At 47.1% G+C, this 13,088-nt stretch overlaps 1 protein-coding gene across 1 annotated transcript in view; it reads left to right on the top strand.

Moving 5' to 3' along the window:
- Nucleotides 1-9,303: 9,303 nt before the first annotated feature.
- The window catches only part of EHBP1 (EH domain binding protein 1), a 564,927-nt gene continuing 561,142 nt past the window's right edge, over nucleotides 9,304-13,088 (top strand). The window contains exon 1 of the mRNA XM_019942549.3: nucleotides 9,304-11,368. The gene's annotated coding sequence lies outside the window, so the exon portion shown is untranslated. The remainder of the gene's footprint in view (nucleotides 11,369-13,088) is intronic.

Below are 13,088 nucleotides of genomic sequence, written 5' to 3'. Positions count from 1 at the left end.
CCAGAATCATTAGCATCACCTGAGAGCTTATTAGATCTGTAAACTCTCAGGCCCCAACCTACTGAATCAGACTCTGGAGGTGGGGTCCAATAATCTCTCCCTTTCCAAGCCCTCCTGAAGCTCATTTGTTTGAAGGCCACTGTCCTACTCTGCACCCTTATCTGCTAAGTGGACTCTGGTTATTATTGTCAGAGACAAGGGACCTGTTTATTCTGGGATATGTCACTGCCCTCCCACTGGTCGATGGTCATATTATTACTGACCTTTTGTCCTGTCCAAGTGACACAGAGTCAAATAGTCGACAGACTCTTATTCACATAACTCAGCCAGCCTTTATGGAACAGATGCCATTTGCTAGGTGCTATTCTATGCTAAGCCCTGGGAATGCAACAGTGCACAAATCAAAGTGTGTTCTTCCATGCAGCTTATGTTCTAGTCAGGGGATGATCCATCAATTAAACATAAAAATATCTATAAGTTCTAGATTTGGAGAAGAAAAATATAAGTGACGGGGAGGGGTGTTTTCTCAACTGTGGTTAGAGAATATTTATCTGAGGTGATATTCGAGCAGAAACCTGGTTGAAATGAGGGAGAAACCACATGAATTTGAGGGAGAGTGCCCAGGCACGGGGAACAGAAGTGTCGAGTCCCTGAGGTAGGAACAGAATGTTCTAAGATGAGAGAAGAAGTCAGTACAAGGTGGAGAGAGACAGGCCCGGGAGGCAATGGCTAGATCACGAAAGAAACTTAGTGATCCTGTTCAGGTGACTTCCCTGTAAGTGAGGGCAGGCTACTGGAGGGTGTTGAGGGTGTGAATGATGTGGTATCTCTCTGAACAAAACTCACGCTGAAGAATGGACCATTCCATAAGAGTAGAAGCAGGGAGGTGAGTTAGGAAGGCTAGAATAATCCAAGTGAGAGATGTGGTATAGAGATGGGAATGAAAAGTCGTTGGAGTCTAGGTGTTTTGAAGGAGGAGCCCTAAGTCCATGCGGATGTATTCCTTTGCGGCAGAGAAGACTGGACAGTGGCTTCTGGGTTTAGGCGACTGGACCTGCCTTTTTCTCTGGTCTAAAGGCCCCTGAGGATTTCCCTGGCGGTCCAGTGGTTAGGACTCTGCGCTTTCACTGCGATGGGCCCAGATTTGTTTCCTGGTCAGGAAACTAAGATCCCACAAGACACGTGGTGTGGCCCCAAAAAGTAACTAAATAAAATAAAATCCTATTAACAAAATAAAGGCCTCTGTCTTCCCACAGTCCTACACCCGCAGGAGGGATGGGGGCAACCTGGAGACATTCAGAGGATCTCTCCCTTCCTCTAAACTCTGCACTGGCCATCGGAGGCTGCCTCGTAAGCTTTTTTCTCCTTATAAATGTCATTCTTTTCCCATAACTGAACTGTGTTCTCAAGGGCTATAGCTAAGCTTCCCTGAATCTCCCCACCCCATCCATTCCCAGTAGAATAAAACCAGTTGTGAGAACATAGAAAAGCACGCTACGGATTAAACGTTGGCTAGAACCCTTTGAAGTAGAAATGGCAGTCTTAAAGACAAGAAAACTGAGCTTCAGGGAGTAAAGCTACTAGGCTGATAACAGCTACCCATTAAGAGAGCTTCCTTCCTGCTAGGGAGGTTTGGATGGTCGTGTGTGTGTGTATGTGTGTGTGTGTTTTCTCACCACCACCAAGCAATTATCCAACACCAGCTAGGTGTCCTACAATTCAACTCAGTTTTGAAACTACCTAGAGATAGCATCAGATTCCACTGGTTAAGGGCTCAGTCCCACAGGTCTGCCCTCACTTCAGATGCTGGTCACAAGTCCAGGTTGTTACTTGTGCCTCTGACTCACCGGCTGTAAACCGGAGGTTCCCATGACCCCCTCTTCAGGTTTGATTAATTTGCTGGAGTGACTTTCAGAACTCAGAAGAACAGTTTACTTATTAGATTGCTGGTTATAGGTAACTCAGGAACAGCCAGAAGGGAGACATGCACAGGGCAAGGTATGGGGAAGGGGCACAGAGCTTGCAGCTCTGAGGGTACCACTCTCCCAGCACCTCCATGTGTTCCCCACCTGGAAGCTCTCTGCATCCCATCCTTCTGAGTGCTTCTTTACATAGGCATGAATGATTCAGTCACTGGCCATTGGTGACTGAACTCAATTTCCAGCCCCCTTTTTCCTCCCCAGAGGTCCTGTGGAGGGACTGAAATTTCCAACCTTCTAATCACCTGGTTGTTTCCCCTAGAAACATCCTTAGGTGAACTAGGTGCTTTCCAAAAGCCACCTCATTAACATAAAAGACACATGTATCAGCATGTATCAGTCTCCTCACTTAGGAAATTCCAGGGTTTTAGGAGCTCTGCCAGGAGCGGCAAAAACCAAATATACAATTATAAATCACAGTATCACAGGTGGCAAATGGCTGAGCTAGGTGTAGGCCTTACAACTTCTCAGGTCGTCTTCATGTTGAGCATCACTGTCCCCTGTCCCCACCCATCTAGTCTCAGCAGGTGCCAGAGCTGCCTTTGCAATGTCTTCTATGAAGATGCTTTTCCTCTGTGAGTGACTTCATCCCTCGTCTCCCCACGTCCCTCCCCTTTGAGGAAATCAGTCTTAAATGCCAGCTGAGGGGAACACCATCTCCTACAAGTTGGATGTGATGTTTTTTTGCTCTTATTTCTTAAACAAGCTCTCCCCACACCTTCCCCTCAACAGCTTGAAGGCGCTAGTCTCCTGGGCCAGGCACAGGAAAGGCGTGAAAAAAAAAATATGAGCTTTGCTCTTTAGAGCCCTCATCTGAACAGGGTTTCTTCCCAAAGCCTCTACCCGGTTCTTCTTCTCCTGCAGGACTCAGACCTTCTTGGACAGAAATCTACATCCTCATGAAACGCCGTGTCATCCTGAAAGGCAAGATGGGTGAATTCTCCATCCCGATGATGCAAAGTCAGTTTCCTCAGAACTTCTGGTGCAGCTGGACCATCCGGGCTGGCCCCCAAAACCATGCTGTTGTCTATGTCAGTGTGTTTAAGGTCATAGGAAATGATGACTGTGGGCCAAACCCTGACAAGACTGTGTTCCAGGGGGTCTCCCCTCTGGCAGAAAGCAGTATGGTCCATGCCTATTGAAAGGAAAGGGTGCATGTTTATGCCACCCAAGCTCTGGCTGTGCAAGTGGTCCTGCTATCTCAGAACTATGCTCAAGGTGGGAGATACAGGCCTTTCAGGGGGAAGTGTTATGTCTTCTGAGATCCCAGAGCAGATTCAGGAGAAAAGATCATGAAGCCCCAGGTTACACAGGCTCCCATCTAATTTCAAAGACCTTTCTCCAAATGCACTGCTAGCACCACTCGGCCAAAGACTCAAGCAGAGAAGAAACTTGGTGTCTCTGGAACTTCTATACCCCAACTGGTTCAGCCAGGCTTCCTCATGTTCCTCACCAAGCCTGCAGCAGACGGCAGCCTGGCCACTAAATCCGGAAATAAGTGGGAAGGATCTTTGAAAAATAGCCTCTTCTCCAGCCCCAGGGGAACAGCAGTCTCTGATCCCAGGTGGCCAGAGATCCCAGAAAAAAGTATCTTTGCCGGGCCCTCAGCCAGTGGAGAAGCCCCTTCCAGCGCTGTGATTCCTGTAACAAGCTCTGCGGCAGCCATTCACCGGCAGCTTGGTCCCCGCCTGTAGAATGGGGAAGGCTGGAGGGCACTTTAGAGGATGTGCCAGCCACGAGGCCCACCCCTGTGGACTCGCTGAGGTCAGCCAACCGCTCAGATTTGGGATTATGGGAAAGGACTGCACCCCAGGAAGGCGAGCTGCTTTCTGTCATTCCTTCTCAGGTGGTGGAGAGCATTCCTGGAGGAGGCCAGGAAACGCCTGTCCAGACAAGAGTCTTGCCTGGTGAAACACCATGCTGCTATGGGATGAAGGGCAGGCTTGGCCACTGAGGCCCAGCTGTCCCTGGAGGGCAGGCTGTATCCTTTCCCTGTCATCACACAGCTTTCTCACATCTCCAAGTCCTTTTTCCTTGTGTCCCAGGCTGAGAGCTCTCTTTGGGGAATTCTTGCTGCTCCTGCGGACACCCTAACTTCTGCATCGAGGGTTTGCTTGGCTAAGCACTGGGCTCATCTCCAGTGAGGCAGGGGTCACCGTGGTGGCTGCACCTCTGGGTGGTGAAGTGTTGTCACCACCTACTCTCTCCGTGGCCTTCAAGTGGCTCCCTCCAAGGCAGAGGCATAGCTTGTCCCTTGGATGGGCTTGTCCTCAGCACTTCCAGAGCCAGGACAGAGAGCCTGCCCCGGAGTGTGACCTCTGAGTGTGTCTCCTCATGGTATCATGGGCATCTTCCAGAAAGAGACCCAATATATACACTTCCTGGAGTCCAGAGGGGCTGGCCACAGAGCCACGGGGGAGCCTGGCCAGAGTGACGCTGACAGTGGCCTCCCACTGAGTTCCTCAGCCACCGCTGCCCCTGAGTATGCTCCCCAACCCTCACTGGTATTCCCGCCCTCGCCTACCACAGAGGTCCTGGGATACCAGAGGGGGCCACAGGGACGTCTACACCCCCTTCACGGCTGGTGTCAGGTTTACAGTTGCCTTCGGATGCCCTGTCTGAGACTGGAGGGCAGGTCTCAGACAGTGATACCTCCCCCTCAGCTCCCTAAGGCCAGCCATGCCCCAGGGCTTGTCCAGTCAAGGAAAGAACACAGTGGCTGCTGGCCTCTCTGCTGTGCTCCCTGGGAGCTGCAATTCAAGCTTTCTGTGATTAACGCTTTCCTTCTGCAGAGCTCACTGGTTTTTCCAGTTCCCTCTGCAAGTCTGGCCTGAGCAGAGATGGCATCTAGAACTTTAGTGAGTGCTTCCATGGCCTGAGCCCAAGGAAGCAGCTCCTAGTGGGGCAATGGCTTATCCTCACTATTTGAGGAGTGGGAACTTGCTTCCAACTACACCCTCGAAGAGAGAGCACAGAAGTAGCAGGACTGCTTAAAGGAAGAACACTAGATGGTGCTGTGTGTCCTTTTGCTTCTGAGTTAATTTCCTGGTTTTGTTGCATGGCAAACTGCTCCAAAACTTAGTGGCTTAAAGAAACAGCCATTTTTCATCTCTCTTTTGTGGGTCAGAAATTTAGGCAGGTCTCAGCAGAGTGATTCTCCCATTCCACGTGGGATTGACTGGAGTTTCTTGCCGGTATTTAGCTGAAACTTGGGCTGGTCTGGAGGGTCCAGGATGGCTTTGCTCATAGGCGTTCATAATACGAATGTTGTTGGGGACAGCTGGAAGGCTGGGCACTGTGTGTCCCTCTTTATATAGTTTTGAGAACTCTTTAGTCACATTTCTACAAGGTGGCTGGATTTCCCCGGAACAACTTGCCAAGAAACCAAGATAGAAGCTGAATGGTCTTGATGGTGCCTCGGGTGTCATGCAGTGTGACTTCTGCTGTGGCCTATGGATCAAGCCAGTGCAGACTCAAGGGAGACGAGCAAGACTTTCCCTTTCAGTGGGTGGAGTAGCAGAGTTTTTATGGCCACCTTTAATTACTACTTTGTGCATCTTGGACTTGTGGATGCATGTTTTTTATCCGTTTGAGAAAACTTGCAGGCATTTCTTCCTCAGGTATTTCTTTAACTCAATTTTCCACTCATTTCTTCTGGGACTCCAATTATAAAGCTAAGACTTTCTTATTCAATCCTCCAAATCTCTTCTCTCATAGTTTCATCTCCTTGTCTCTGTGCTGCATTCATGGGGCATTTATTTGGTTCATGAAGGTTTTTTTTTCTTCTGACATTTATTATAAATATTCAAACATGACCAAGTTAAAAGACCTTTACAATAAATGTCCATATACCTACTACCTATATTCTACTCTTTTTTAATATATTCTACTCTTGACATTTTATTCAGTTTATCGTATCTGTTTGTCTATCCATCTGTTCATCTTATTTTTATTTTATTTTTTTTTGCAGTACGCGGGCTTCTCACTGTTGTGGCCTCTCCTGTTGTGGAGCACAGGCTCCGAACGTACAGGCTCAGCGGCCATGGCTCACGGGCCTAGCCACTCCGCGGCATGTGGGATCTTCCCGGACCGGGGCACGAACCCGTGTCCCCTGCATCGGCAGGCGGACTCACAACCACTGCGCCACCAGGAAAGTCCCATCTTATTTTTTGATATCTGCAATTTACTTGAAATGTATCAGTAGCCATGGAGTTTTATTTCAATTCTTCATTTCTAGAAGTTCGCTTATTTTCTAATCTGCCCATTTATTCCTAATAGTGTCTTTTTGCTTTGATTATGTTATTTCTTTTACCATTTTCCCACACAACTACGCTTATCTGACAATTCCAGTAATTCTTTGGGTGTCAATTGGCTTTTGTTGTCTTTTGCTAAAAGTACTTGATCTTAATCTATGTTGCATTATCTAATATGGTAACTGCTAGCCATGTGTGGCTACCTAAAGTAAAGTTAATTAAAATGTGAAGTTAGAAATTTAGTTCCTCAGTCACACGAGCCACATTTCATGTTCTCAATAGCCCCTGCTGTCCAAGCCTTCGGGTTTGAAGGTTAAGAGTGCAGAACACAAGGTTGTCACCTGGCCGCGGCCTGCTCAGTAGGTTCACGGCTAATCGCTCAGCAGGTACTGCTGGAGACCATACCCTTGTCCCACCCAGAGCTCCACAAAGGCCAGGACACAAGGCACAAACCCACAGGCTTCCTCCCCTGCCAGGGTGAAGAACTCGACCATCGATGGCTTGTCCATCTCAACCTTGGGTGTGGACAGAGGCCGGTGGGGAGGACGGGCCACAAGGGGCTGGCATCCTGTGCACATACACGTGGGAGGGTGACCCGGGGACCAACACCTTGAGCTGTGGGGTGGTTTTAAGTGCCGTCCTGCAGCGAGGCAGGCCTAAGAGAACTGGGCCTGAGGTTCGTCCTGTTGGTCAAAACTTACCTGTCCTCTGTCCCTCACCAAGTCCAGCTTCCCAGATCACCTGCCTTCTGTCACTGGCTATAGCTCCTTACTTGTCCAACTCCTTTTCATCCTCTAGGTCTCAGCTCAGATGCCATCAACAGTTACTGTCACGTCACCCCATTCAGTACTTTCAGAGCACTTATTGCTGTCGGCAGTTTTCTTGTGTACCGTCTGCCTCTCTCACTGGAATGCCAGTGTCACGAAGGCACGTCCCCTGACTTGTTCACTCGTGTATCCCCAGGGCCCAGCAAGCTCTTGGCACATAGCTTATAACTGGTGGATGAATGCTACCTCTCCTTTCAGTATCTGTTTAGGAACCTCAGGAAATACAATTATAAACTCAATGCTTTTAGACTTTATGGAATCCTAATGAGGGAGGGCTTTGAGTGAGGGGAAGGGTCTTAATGAATGCTCTTGAGGCATTTTCTCAGTTCTGGGGGGCCTTGTTTATTTACATCAATGGGGATCCAGTGAGTTGAATGAGTACCAGTTATTCCTTCTCAAATACCTTACAGGAAAATAGATGGTATTTATTCCATCTTTTGAATCCCCTCTACCCAACTCTTCCAAATCGTTAGGTTTTAGAATCCTATCAGATTTAAGTTACTTCCCCCAAAGCCCACGGTCTGAAGTTGGTGGGTTCCTGGTGCCGAGCCCGGGAAGCTGATTCTACTCTAAAAGAGCAAGTGCTGGGTACCCTGGGGCCCCCCGAGTACAGGGGCATAGGCGGGTTCCCTCCAGTGAGGTGATTGTGTAGCATATGGAAAGGAAGCCTGGCAACTGCCCGACAGCCCTATGACTTAGACATTCTGGATCTGCTGGGTGCTCTGCAGAGTGTTACTTCCCCATGACTCACAGAGCAAAAAACAAAATTGCAGCAACTTGTTAACCTTTAAGATAAGACAGCACCGTTCATTTCCCGTCGGGACCTGTCGGGAACAGTGACTGCACATCTGTAGCTAGAGGTGCTTGTTCCAGGAGGCTGTTTATGGAATTTCATTCCCCGCGTCTGCTCTGCCTGGAATGAACCAGTTTCACCAAGCAGAGGGCCATTCCTAGGGAGACATTGAACTGAACTACAGGGCTGCACAAAAATCTCAGTTTGTTCTTGATGATATCTTTCTCCCTCCCTTCAACTGCTCTTCCCCGCTCTGGGCTCATGGGGTGGGTGGCCCCCTGCACCTCTGAAGGTAGAGGGCAGTGGCTCACTGAGGGTAGTCATAGACTGGATTCTTGCTACAGCTGCTGGAATAGCTGTTGTCTAAGACCTCAGGAGGAGGTCTTCTTGCTGGTTTCTCAGTAACTGCTGGGCTTCTATGGCATTTTCATTTCAAATAAAGCTGTTAAGCCCAATCAGAAAAAAAGAGGGAAGAAAAAGGGTTGGGATGGTGTCAGCTCTTAGGCAATGCCAGGTGGTGTGAGAAGGATCTAGGAAATGTTGAGGGGGAAACTCCATTCTTTTCAGGAATTTAATAATGGAATTGTATCAGTCAGAGTACACGAAGTTACACTGCGGTAACAAACGCCACCACCATCCCAGTAGCTTAGAAACAAAGGAAGACTTTTTTTTCTCTCTCAGGCTACAGTCCCTCCCATTTGGCAGGTGGGCTCTGCTCACAGGAGGCCCTGGGGCCAGCTGGTGGTCTTTGGATGCCTCGCCAGAGGGGAAGAGCTCCGCAGGGTCTGTCTTTGCACTGGCAGTTGAATGCTGTGGCCCAGCAGTGAACTCATAGGCTGGGAGTAGTCACACAAGCATGCCCCAAAACAAGAGGGTCAGGAAGGATAATCCTACAGTGACTGGAGGGGGAAGAGCTGGAAACAGGGAGCCGCCCCAAAGTCAGTAACGGGAGTTGACTGAGTTGGCCTTTCAGGCTTCGGAATGGTTCACACTGCGGAGCTCCAAGACTTTGACTCCAGATTGTTTTAACCATTTAGTGGGCTTGAGGGCCACAAAAACTTGGTCTCATGGCCTTGTTCTCCTGCTCTGGACTTGAGAGCTATCACGGTGTTTATTTTCATGCCGCTTTGTAGTCAGTATGAAGAGGCAGCTTTGGAGGATGGAAGGTAATTGGGATTAGGAGATGAGATCTGGTATCACAGGTGTGGCTATTTTTTTTGTTTGCGGTACGCGGGCCTCTCACTATTGTGGCCTCTCCTGCTGCGGAGCACAGGCTCTGGACGCGCAGGCTCAGCGGCCATGGCTCACGGGCCCAGCCGCTCCACGGCATGTGGGATCCTCCCGGACTGGGGCACGAAACCCCGTCCCCTGCATCGGCAGGCGGACTCTCAACCACTGCGCCACCAGGGAAGCCCCTAAACAATACATTTTTTTAAAGTATATTTTAGTATTTATAATATATATATTTTAAATATATTTAGTATATTTAGCATAATGTCTAAGGTTTTGTTTAACAGGCTTAATCTGAATAGCAACATCACCCAGGGCCATTGTCTCAGAATCCATTCCCAAGTCTAGTGTAAACTCAAACATCAATGCAAGCAATGAGAATGTGCTTTATGTCAGTTCGGGGGGGTAAAAGTCCCAAAGGGGCTTGTGAGGTTGAAGCATTGTCGGTATGTTTTGTTGATATGTTCCCTCCCTCCCCACTCAGGCAGATGTCTTGGTTAAGGTGATGGTTAAGTCAGAGCACCTGAAAGAGCCTTTGAGTGGGGACTCTTCCCACGTATTAAAATCTGTGGGGAGAGAAATTAAGCCGGAGGTAAGCTGAGGATTGAACTAAGTGGCTGTGTGCCTGTCGACCCTTATTGTTCTGGTGACAAGGTCAACAGTCCCTGGTAGGAATCTCCACCCACTGCACATTCTCATTTTCTCCCCCTCCCCCCCCCTTTACTCCCCCCCTTCTCCCTTACTCCTGGCTTTTGGCTGTTACCCAGGTGGGAAACCTTCTCCTACATCCTGACTTGCTGGCCCACCTTCTGGCTGGGATCAGGGAACACAACTGAGGGGCACCAGGCATGACGGGGAGGTGTCAGACCATTTAGGTGATTAGGCTCTAGTCCCAGATGAGTCCCTCCTAGGTTTTTGGACAAAGTGTCCATTCCAAATCTGCTTTCTTAGCTCTGTAAAATCCACATGTGAGTTTAACAAAGGTTCTAGTTCTAAATGTTACTCACTTGCTGAGACCTAATTGACTAGGAATACTACTACTACCTGCATTATTGCCAAATCTCTGAGCTGGTTTGGGGAAGGACCATAGCTACTTAGACGGTACAAAGGACCCCCTCCCCCACCCATCCCACACTCCTTATCTCCTCACAGTTCAGGTGGATACAGTCTTTTGCTGTAACAGACATCACTGATTGTGGCAACTCTGGTGCCCCTCATTGTTCACCTTCAGTTGACAAAACTTAAGCTTCCTCAAACAAATTTTCCTCTTGTTAAAAGATCTGGCATAACTTCTGTGCCTCAGTTTCCTCTTCTATAAAATGGGAACAATAATAGCACCTACCTCATAAGATTGTTATAGATTAAATGAGTTTCTATGAAGAGCTTAGAACAGGGCATGGCATGTAATACATGTTACAGAGTGTTAGTGGTTATAAGACATTACTTATAGGGCTATAAATTGCCATGTACCTTCTGGAAAACAGGGTAACAGACATATCAAGAACCCAAAACAAATGGCTCTCAAACCCACATATCCAACTTCTAGAAATCTCAGAAAGATATTACTTGTTAAACTCATATACCAATATATTTCTCACAGGGTTATTATAATAAAAGTTAGAAATATGAATGTTGAAATCATATGGGTCAAATAAATCATGGTACCCTGTACATGATGGACTCCTTTATAGCTGCTAAAAGACTATAGCAATACAAGTTAAAAACAATCTACAACCTGTGTGCACGTAAGTATAGTGGTGAACACTCCATGTGAAAAATGGGTGCGCACACAGGAGGGTATGGGCCGTGGCCTTGTGAGTTTTCCTTTTTTCTTTCATAACGAAAGAGGAGATCTGCAGCACATGCTAAAGATAGTCAAATCAAACCAAAAGTGGGAACAGAAGACTAAGTTTTTTTACTTTTTTTCAGGAAGACTTGACTTTAATGATAATTGTCACTTAGCAGTTCTTCCTGAAACTAGTTGCCTTTCATTTTTATTTTTGAAGAAAGTTTGTTCAGAAAAGGACAATCCTGTTAGAGATAAGCAACAGCTATCTACCTAATGCTGCGGTGCACCGGGTCATTTCTGGGGGCATCATTCCCTTATGTTCCGGGGCTGAAGGCAGCCTCCATAATCTTAGGAATGTGTTGAGTCTTGACCAGCTGTAATAAAGAGCAAAGGTGGTCTCACACAATCTCTACTTTTGTTTACAGCTCTTAGGAAGAAAAGACTCTATTCAGCCCCAAATGAAGGCAGGCTGACTGGAATGGAACAGTACATGTTCTGTAAGTGTAGTTGTTTTATTCAAGATATGTTAATGTGTGGTTACTCCATTTGCAAGGGAAAAAGCCTAATTCATTTCTATTATGTCCAAGTGCCCAAATTAAAGGGAAAAACCCCATCAAGGGTTAAAACCAGAGTGTCAACCGAGATCTTCACGAAGCTTTCCCTTCCCTTGTAGTAAATGGGAGAACAACCTGGTAAAACACAATGAACTGTGGCCAGAACCACTGATATCACTAATGTCCCAGGAAGAGTGTGGTTAAAAACCACCTCCTTGTGCTAAATTTTCATGAGAGAGAGGAATTTTCATACAGACATGAACCAAGACTTCTTACTTGATGGAAAAGATGTGAGTTTAAATAAGAAACTAAATGAATTCAACAGTCTACAATATAGTTTCATAACTAAATTGTTTAGCCTTAGACTCTTTAAAAGCTAACATTTCTCTACCAAGAGGTATTTAGGTTGTGTTTTCTTTTTCTCCCTTCTAAAATATTCCTAGAAGAGATGCTGTGAATGTCACATAGGTTTTCTGGCGACACTTACAGTCTGAGACAGTAGGTGTGACTAATTTCCTGTCTTACCAGCTAAGGACCCTCATCCAGGATGCTCTAGGAACCCACGAGGCAGAGAAAAGATGGCCCTTCCTCAAAGGTGTGGATGGGTCTTTTGGCTATTGGTGGCCGTCGGTACTTACTGTGCTTGGGGGATTAGGCGTGCTTCAGCCAGAATCAAGTGAACTGCAAGTCCCTAGTGCTAGTCTATGTCATTTACTGCGGAGAGCAGGCCCCCTCTCAGTCTTCATCATGGAAAAGTTATGCTTGTACCCAAGCCCAAGGAAGAGTTGGCTATGAATTCATCCATTTATGTCATATATTTTATCGCATTCCCTCTGTGGATCAGGCATTGTCCTGGGTCCTGGGGATTCAGTAGTGAACCTAAAAGACTAATCCCTTTCCTTACGGACTTTACGGTCTAGCCAGGAGACAGACAAAACTATGGACTTTATAAATTGATAAGTTCCGTGGAGAAAAATCAGGGAAAGGAGGATAGAAAAGGGGTGGTGTTATTATGGTCTTTAAAAGGTGGTAAGGGAAAGCCTCATTGAGAGGAGTGAGCCATGAAGCTAGCCATCGGGGTAAGAGGATTCCAGATGGCATTGAGGTCCTGAGGCAGGGTTGTGCTTGATGCGTTCAGAGAGCAGCATGGAGACCAGCAAGAGAGGGAAGGACAGAGGAAGAGTCATTGGAATAGTCTGGAAGATAGTGTGGCAAAAGGGACTAGATAGTGAGGCTAACCAGAACAGTCTATTTCTCCTGGTTTTTGATGTGAACAAGTGTAAAACTGGCCTGGAGCTCTGTGGTGACGGAGCAGATGTGTCAACAGAGTTGGTTGGCACTTACAGAATAATAGTTCATCGTGTATACCACATTTTCATTCACTGTTGAACTTCTCAGTTATTTCCAGGTTTTGGCTATTATCAGTAATGCAGCTGTGAACATTCATGCCCATGTCTTTGGATATGAATGTTCATTTTTCCTGGGCAGATTTCTGGGACTGGAATTGCTGGGTCAACTGGTAATTTGATTTCTGGGAGTGGAATTGCTGGGTCAACTGGTCATTTATGTCTAACTTTTTAAGAAACTGGCAAGCTATCTTCCAAAGTGGTTACACCATTTTACAATCCCATCAGTAACACATGAGGATTCCAGTTTTTCCACA

This window comes from Tursiops truncatus, chromosome 14 (genome assembly GCF_011762595.2).
Source record: "Tursiops truncatus isolate mTurTru1 chromosome 14, mTurTru1.mat.Y, whole genome shotgun sequence".
NCBI classification, from domain to species: Eukaryota; Metazoa; Chordata; class Mammalia; order Artiodactyla; family Delphinidae; genus Tursiops; species Tursiops truncatus.
Note: the sequence above shows the minus strand (reverse complement) of the source record. Positions and strands in the feature narration are given on the sequence as shown.